Source organism: Brassica napus, unplaced genomic scaffold, assembly GCF_020379485.1.
Source record: "Brassica napus cultivar Da-Ae unplaced genomic scaffold, Da-Ae ScsIHWf_1847;HRSCAF=2483, whole genome shotgun sequence".
NCBI classification, from domain to species: Eukaryota; Viridiplantae; Streptophyta; class Magnoliopsida; order Brassicales; family Brassicaceae; genus Brassica; species Brassica napus.
The window spans coordinates 3,882-12,989 of NW_026015264.1; the positions used below are offsets into that span (position 1 = coordinate 3,882).

The window sequence follows — 9,108 nt, forward strand, 5'->3', positions numbered from 1 at the left end:
GTTTTGTAATGAAAAGTATAGGGTTTTGTCACCTCTCCAACTATCTCTCCATTAGGTATTTTTTTAGTGGCCCAAGCACTTATTTGCTGAGGAGAAACTAATCCAATTCGGAGTTGTTGATGTTTATACCGATCGATCATATAAGAAATTTTGTGATTCATTCCGATTAAACTTCCTTCCTATTAATCTGGAAATTCTTCTCAGATACAAGGAAATGATTCAGTTCCAGAGCCAAAGATCGTAGTTCTCGAACAAGTAATCGAAAAGATTCTGGAGCATCTTCTGGTTTAGGTATTGTTCCTCCAATGATAGTGGTACCAAGTACTTCTTGGCGAGCTCTAATATGATCAGATTTATAAGTAAGCATCTCTTGTAGGATCCCCACCTACACAAGAAAATTGTTGATAAAACTCCAAAATAGCATTTTCTTTTGACCCAATTTTTTTTTTCTCCTTATCGGTTAAGAAAGATAAGAAATTTCAGGGTAGCAAACATTCTCTAGAATTTCTCTTAGATTCGAACCCATAGCTGATGATAGAACTAGAATAGATATTTTCTGTTTCCTACTCACACGAGCCCATATTCTTGCTTTTTTATCAATCTCTAATTCTAGCCTGCCCCCCCCAATCTGATATTATGGTGCCGGTATAGACCGAAATCCCGTTATGATCCAATTCTGACTGGTAATAGATACCAGGACTTTGTAATATTTGATTGATCACAACTCGGTATATTCCGTTTACTATAGAAGTTCCAAGGGAATTCATTAAAGGAATGTTTCCAATAAAAATTCTTTGTTCTTGCATATTCCTATTGGTTTTCCAAATTAATCCCGCGGATACATATAATTCAGAAGAATATGTAAGTAATTCATAGACAGCATCTCGTTCTTTTATCATCAGAGGTTCTACCAATTGATATGTTTCCACAAATAATTGAAATTCAATTTCGTGATCTATATCTTCAATTTTTGGAAATTGCGAAAGTTCTTCTATTAAACCCTGATCAATAAACGATAAACCCTTCAAATTGTATCTGATTAATCCGGGTATTGTAGATGTTCCCTCTTTTCCATCCCCGAGCATCTTTTTTGAATTTATCATTTATCCGTTTATTTTAAAAATCCCATATCTCATTCTTCACCGAATCATATAGATAGAATTCGATCTAGCAATAATGGAATTTCTATTCTGTTTACTGAATCACATGAAATTTTATCCAACTCCAAGATATATGGAATGTATGAAATCCGTATGAACGGAGACTAGATTCAATTGGAATTTTTTTTATAAGAAAGAGATCCGAATGGAACAGAATTTAGAAATACCGCTGGAACTTATGGAGTTTTGTAACGACTAGAAAAAAAGTAATTTCATTTTCACCTATGATTACATATTCCAATTCGATCGCATACCATAAAAAACGGTATTCATGATAGGATCTGTTCGAGCAGATAAACATATAAAAAGAAAACTTTTTTTTAAACACTTTACTTTTTCATGTATTTGTATTTCATTGTTCAAAAAATAGTTGCAGAAAAAAGATGGATTTTTTACCTATTTTGAATAGAATATTTAGAATATCATTGAATTGAAGTAGGTAAGAAACGTATGTTTTTTTTTTATTTATAATTTAATTATATTAAAATAAAAAAGAATGCACAGGTATATATATATGTCTCTTTTCTCTTTTTCTTCTTTTATTGTGGTACAGTTCTATTTGGAACAGCACATGCTGTGCTCTACAAAAATTAAAATTTTTTTTCAATGTATTCAATGAAAAATTTCAATACAAAAATTATTGAGAATTACTCCTCAAAAGCATCCCTAGAGAGATAAAATACCCCCATTATAGAGCTATACAAGGTAACGTATGTTCTGATTCTGGGGTTTACATATACTCATTATTAGTGTTATAATTCAAATGGAAGAAGATTTCTTTTAATTGAAAAAACTCAAAATAGATTAGTTATAAATCTATTTCTAATGATTTTCTTATCTTATATTATTAGAAATAAAAAATGTAAATTTGAATTCAAAAAAGGTCATGAATTACAGTCAATAGTTAATGGTTCTGATTTGTACTAGATTCTATATTTTGTGACTGAAAATCTATATTTTTTTCGGAGTTGAAAAAAAAACAAGAGAAATTTGAATCTAGTACAAATCATTTTGGCGGCATGGCCGAGTGGTAAGGCGGGGGACTGCAAATCCTTTTTCCCCAGTTCAAATCCGGGTGCCGCCTCAACAGGAGACTTGAAATCTCCTGTTATAAAACTATAACAAACGTAGGAAAGACTCTTGATACTTTCTTTCGTGATTCTAAGCCCTGGCTCTCGAGGTTCTATCTCTAACCTAAAGTTTTACCTATCAGATTAGAGGAAAACTAAAACGAGTGGAGGGAAATCCATTAGATTGGATAGGCAGAGAGGGAATTAAATTAATAGTTTTGGAAAGGATCTAAGATACTTTGGATATAGACTCATGAAAGTGTCGGAATGCTCAGACATTCAATCATATTAGATTAGATGAAGAATTGCCTTTCGTTTTACTTCAAATAAAAATAAAAAACGATAAAAGAAAGAAAAAAGATTATTCTTTCTACATATGAGTCAGATTTTTTGGATACTTCGAAAAGTATCTGTTTACTTGTGTTTACATCTTGTCGATTCTACTAGAAATTCTATAATTAAGAATAACTCAGTATAAGATAAGTGGATTTTTTGGAGTAGTTCATCAATGGTGACCAAATATCTCTCCCTTTTTTTTGACTCTGCACCAGTGATTTCACTATTATTAGTGAACAATAATGGAAAAGTTTCTTCATATTCATAGGGGACAGAATTCACATGGATATAGTAAGTCTCGCATGGGCTGGTTTAATGGTAGTTTTTACATTTTCCCTCTCTCTCGTAGTGTGGGGAAGAAGTGGACTCTAGAAGTACTCCTAATTGCGATAATAATCAAACTCTATCAACCTGTATCAATTGTTTTAGTTTTCTAGACCGGCCGGCAATTTTTTTTAAGATCTTTTTTTAGAAATTGGATTTATGTTTTGTTTTATTGACTCATTTTATTTTTGATATCAGTTTATACCGTTAACCATTCATGGGATAACCCCCTTTCGAAATCTCAAGAGGTTTCCATCGAATTCGGATTATCCGTATTAAATGGATCAAACAAACAAATGAAATTGAGAAAGTATGTACATAGATTTCATATTCTATATTAATTTATATTTTACATTTATAAAGAAAAGAGAGATATGGGTGGATTCCTTTATATTAAGATATTTCACTTGTATCTTTATACATTACAATAACCATAATGGCTAGTATGGTAGAAAGAGATCTCTTTCTACCATACTAGCGGGCCCCTTAGGATACTACTGAATCTAATGCATTCCTTTCATTTAAGACGAGAAATGACATCCTTTTTTGTCATTGATAGTCAAATTGTATTCAAATTATTATTATTTGACTAACCGTTTTTACGTAAATTATAAGCAAAAAAGCAGTAGAACGAGAATGAAGAGTGCATAAGCAATAGGCAAGAATATTGACTTCCATAATTAAATCGTTTATTATTTATTTTTTTTTCTTTGGAATATCTCGGGATTTAATCCCTAGAGATGAGAAATCTTTCGCTTGTAAACTCACTCAGATGAATTAGATTTCGATGATATCGAATGAAAGAAATATCATGAATAACAATATCGGAGCTATAAAATCGATTCATCGTCAAGAATTTAATAGTATAACATAGGAAGATCTTTTAATCCACACCGAATACATAATGAGATTCCTGATCCAATAAAAATATTTATTTATTTATGATTCTTTTTCACCGCTTTCTTTTCTACAACCTAGTACTTCCTTGTACAATCATCTGATGAAATATCATAAAAAAACTTTTATACTTCGATTGTTTATAAAAGAGTTTCTAAAGAACCTTAAATAAACAATAGAAATCAAATAGAGAAAACAAGTACGAATTTCAATTTGAAATTTTCAAATTTTTGTTTTTGTAAGGGTCTATGATCTTTTTGTAAAACAAAGGAAATGGATAAAGACGAGTCCCGAAAAAAAAAAACGAAAATATTCCAAAAAATTAACTATATTAATTTTCTTACGAGTTTTCTTCGACATCGACTCTAATCTTTAAAAAGAGCATTTCATTAGGGAAGACTAATTGAATGATCTTTTTTTTGAAACATCCTCTTTACTTGGTTGGATTCGAACTATTTTCACTTCCTTGACTTCATAGAAACAAAAGTAATATAGGGTACTTTGGCAAACGTATTATACGCTATCCTATTTTATTTTCCTACACGAGTTAATGGGAGATTAATTGAACAAAGAGGAACCCCAAACAGTATCTCGTTCTTGAAGTGGTGAATGCCTCAATAATATAATTATACTAATTTACATATGTCTTTAAATTGGTGCAAAAGAAATACCCCCTTTCTTTTGCTTGATGAAAAAAAGAAAAATAAAACAAAAAGATAACCGAAACCATTTTGATCCCCTTGCCCAGAAACAAAAGGGGAGTTTTATGTCTTTTTTTTAATTGAATCCGCCGGGACTGACGGGGCTCGAACCCGCAGCTTCCGCCGTGACAGGGGTGCTCTGACCAATTGAACTACAATCCCATGGAAATAAAGCGGTAGCTTACATATTCCTTCTTATGATTTCATCATAATCATGTTCAATTTTAGATTCAAATTAGTGTTTTGTAACAAAGAAAATCACAAGTAATATTGATATCTATATGGATATCACTAAAGTGATATCAAGGCCGATTACTAGTAATCCTTGCATTATTCTAAAATCGATTGATTCTATTTTTTATTGTAATTTTTTATGGAAACAAAAAGTAACGAGCCACAAGAAATAAAGAAAAAAGTAAAGTCGAAATATACCCAATATTTGACTTTTTTTCTTACCCTTCTCTGTCAATTATGCAAAAACAAAAAGGTATGTAGACAGCGAATTATGGGGCGAGCTGGATTTGAACCAGCGTAGACATATTGCCAACGAATTTACATCCGTCCCCATTAACCGCTCGGGCATCGACCCAGGAAGAATCTATTCGAACTTTATGGATAATCCATGATCAACTTCTTTCGTAGTACCCTACCCCCAGGGAAGTCGAATCCCCGCTGCCTCCTTGAAAGAGAGATGTCCTGAAACCGTAGACGGGGGGGCATACTTGCTCAACCGCCATCATACTATGATCATAGTATGATCAGTTTTTTAAAATTGTCAATATAATCAATGGTATGACTAGCTTATAGATTTTTATTTTTTTTTCTATAGCATTCTATATCATTTTTTTTATTTCATTTATATTCATATTCTAATCACAATTCTATAAAAAAAATCGATATATTTTCTTTTTATATTTGAAGTGGGAAATAGAATGAAAAAAAAAAAAATCGAAAAAAAGTCTAGTATAAAATCTTTTAAAGAATGATTGGTCTGACAGAAAAAATAAAAAAGAGGGTTAAGTTTCGTTTTTTTTACTTTACGTAATAGATTGCCTCATCTCATTGTTAAAAATAGTAAGGTCCTATCTAACAAACCCAAGAAAGTCAGACAGAATCCATCTTTCTTTCCCTAATTAGACGATGGATTGATAAGTTAAGTTATCGATTCTCGCTTCTAGTTGCGAAATGAGCTACTACCACTATGCGTCTATTGTATATATATTTAATATATATATAATTTGATTTACCTATCGACTCAGTCAGGAATTAAATCAGACGGCCCTTTTAACTCAGTGGTAGAGTACGCCATGGTAAGGCGTAATCATCGGTTCAAATCCGATAAGGGCTTTTACTTTCTTTAACTTTCTATTACGTTCTTAACTTTCTATATAGGAAAAATTCATTCGAAAGTCTATTTCGAAGTTTTTTTGAATTTCATTCTAATGATTTCATTTTAATAATACGAAGAATAAAGTGAGAGAGTTTAATAATAACAATAATAAAGTGAGAGATAATTTAGAAAATCAATTGACGTTTTTATTATAATACAATGAATAATAATAAGTCGGCTTTGGAATCGCCAAAGATATTCGTTTGTTTCCCTTTTTCGATAGATTAGAATCAACAATCCAAAGAAAAGTAAGTGGACCTAACCCGTCGAATCATGACTATATCCACGATTCTGATATTCAATTCGATAGAGTAAAATTGAAACAGTAGATTTGTTGTTATTTTCATATTTTTTTATTCGGAATCTGTCGATATCTCTTATTTAATCTTCTTGTTTCTATATTTTCATAGGATAATATTGCGTTCCTGCCTAGAGAAAAAAGTCTTATATCCAAATTTGTTAATACCTAAAAGGGTTTTCTCAATATCGTGTTTGATGCCAGAACATAACAAGACGAAATCGAGTTGTATAAGAATCAAATTGTATTAAGAATCAAAAATCGAATCATAAGAATGCTTCAGATATCAATCAAATATTCCATATTGATGCTTACAGATGACAATGTAGGGATTGAAGTGTTGTGAGAAAGAACCTCATTTACAGTTTGCTATTATTTATAATTAAATATTGTATGGAATTAGATATAAAATATATTTTCCCTTTTTTTATTGCCGCCAGGGACATGTAGATATAAATAAAAGAAAAAAAGATGTCTGTATCGGAGTAGGAGTATCTGACAATTCATGATTTAGAGTATCAACTACTTATTAAGAAACTATAGCAGGAGAAACATTTGAGTTGATGCGTTTACCTAAGAAAGGACCATAAAATCAAATGTTGATCGTCGAAACCATTAAATGAAATTCTAAAGGTTTAGTTAGGGGCAGTGCGCGAGATCAAATCATAAATAAATGATAGAATTTTGAGCGTCCTGAACATAATATATACATAAGATATATAAAGGGGTTCGGAAATGTTGAAGTTAATGATAGGGGATCGCTATGACTATAGCCCTTGTAAGTTACCAAAGAACGAAAAAGATTAATTTGATTTATTTGAGTTATGATTGCTGTTACGGAGGGACCGCTTCGTTTTTGTGGGTTGGTCTGGGCTATTGCTCTTTCCTTGTGCCTATGGCGCTTGGGGGGTTGGTTCACAGGTACACCCTTTGTAACTTCATGGGACTCATGGATTGGCGAGTGCTTTAAAAGAAAGGTTGCAATGTTTTAACCGCTCGTGGCTACTCCGCTAATAGTTGAGCGCATTCTTTGTTGTTTCTGTGGGTCCGGAAGCACAAGGAGATTTTACTCTTGGTGTCAATTAGCGGGTTGTGGGCTTGTTGTGCTCTCCACGGTGCTTTCGCGGAATGGTTTATGTTACGGTCATTTGACGTGCGCGATCTGTTCAGGCACCTTATAAGGCAATCGCATCTCTGGTCCAAGTGCTGTTGGTGTTTCTGTCTTTCTATGAGATTGCCACTAGGTCAGCTGGTTGGTTCATTCGCCTAGGTTTTGGTGGAGCGGCGATATTTCGATTCATCCTCTTTTTCCAAGGGTTTCATAATTGCAGTGACCCATTTCATAGGATGGGAGTCGCTGGTGTACTGGGGCGCGGCTCTGTTATGCGCTATTCAGGGTGCTACTGTAGAAAATACGTGGATTGGAGATGGGTGAGGGTGCATACAGGCCGTGCTGTTACCCACTCAAGCCGAAGAAACTTTTCATGGTCCCCGCTAACCGCTTTGGTCCAAATCTTGGGGGTTGCTTTGTTCCAATAAACGTTGGTACATTTCTTAGTTATTTGTACCAGTAACTGGTTTATGGATGAGTGCGCTTGGAGTAGTCGGTCTAGCTTTGAACCGACGGCCTATGACGTCGTTGCCCAGGAAAGCCGTGCAGCGGAGATCCGGATTGTGAGACTGTCATACTAAAAATATTCGTTTTAACGAAGGATTCGCGGCTTGGATGGGGCGGCTCAAGACGCCTCAATGAAACCTTTATTCCCGGAGGAGGTTTCTACCACGTGGAACGCTCTTAAGGAACGGGAGCGTAGCGGGTCGTGACCAGAACCACTGGCGCTTGGGGGCCGGGAAGGCCCGACTTATCAATTTATCTGGTAAACGAGTGGGAGCTCATGTAGCCCAGGCGGAGGAAGCGTAGTCGGGGCGCGGAGCATGACGGATTTGAAGTGGCTCATTTGGTACCTGAAAAGCCCATGATGAAGGAGTATTTGACTCCCCACCTAGCCACTTTAGGCGGGGGTAGGTCCTGGGGGAGAAGTTATAGACACCGTTCAGAACGTGTAGCGGAGTCTTCACGTAGGCTTTCTTCTGCAGGGGGGGCTTTGCGGTAGTTTAGCATGCACTTCTGGGACCCGAAACTCTGAGATCGGTGCTTTTCCGGTGTTCGGGTTTGTATGAAGATGAAAAATGACCACCATTTTGGGTAGTGCACTTAATTTTGGGAGGTGTAGGTGCTTTTTCTTCTAGGAGTCAAGGCGCCTATTTTTGGGGCGTATATGAGAATACCGGGCGCCAGGAGGGGAGGAAAAATACAAACGGACGCTTAGCCAGTGGATATGTGGGTTGATGTACTAAAAGCGCCCGGTGGGGGAGAAGGAGGGTGTAGGTGGGACGATTTGGAAATATAAGGGGAGGGCATGGGGTTAGGTGCGGGGGAGATTGGGTGGAACTGCAAGAGCTTACCAACCTTTGGCAGGGGCTCGCCGCGCAGTGGGAGTCGGGGAGCGGACTTGCTTATAGTTGACGCGCTTTATCGGGTGGGTGGTTTCTGTGGGGGTGTCGGGGGAAGAATACTGCGCTACCCTAGGAGGGGGAAGACCGACGGGCCAGAGCGGCTCAAGCTCAAGCAGGGAGGGCGGGAGAGACCAACGTCGGGGGCGAACTGGGTCGGCGCGGACCTACAGGTGGAGGGGAAAGACTGAGGGCGGGCCCCGACGGGAGAGGGTTGGTGTGGAGGGGAACAAGGCGGGGGGGGGAGCGCGCTCCGGGTGAACCGGGGGGCAAGGGGGGGGACGGAGGAGGTGAAAAAAGACAGACACCACGTGCAAGAACGACGTTCTGCAGAGAGATAACTCAGCTCCGGTAGGGTCCTAATGCTGGAGGGGCGTAGCTACGGAAGCAAGCAGTCAATTACGCCCGCCGAGAAGGG

General features: G+C 36.4%; 1 non-coding gene across 1 annotated transcript; it reads left to right on the forward strand.

Moving 5' to 3' along the window:
- Positions 1-2,173: 2,173 nt before the first annotated feature.
- TRNAC-GCA lies at positions 2,174-2,244 on the forward strand. The gene has a single exon. It is a non-coding gene; the product is annotated as a tRNA-Cys (tRNA).
- Positions 2,245-9,108: the final 6,864 nt, after the last annotated feature.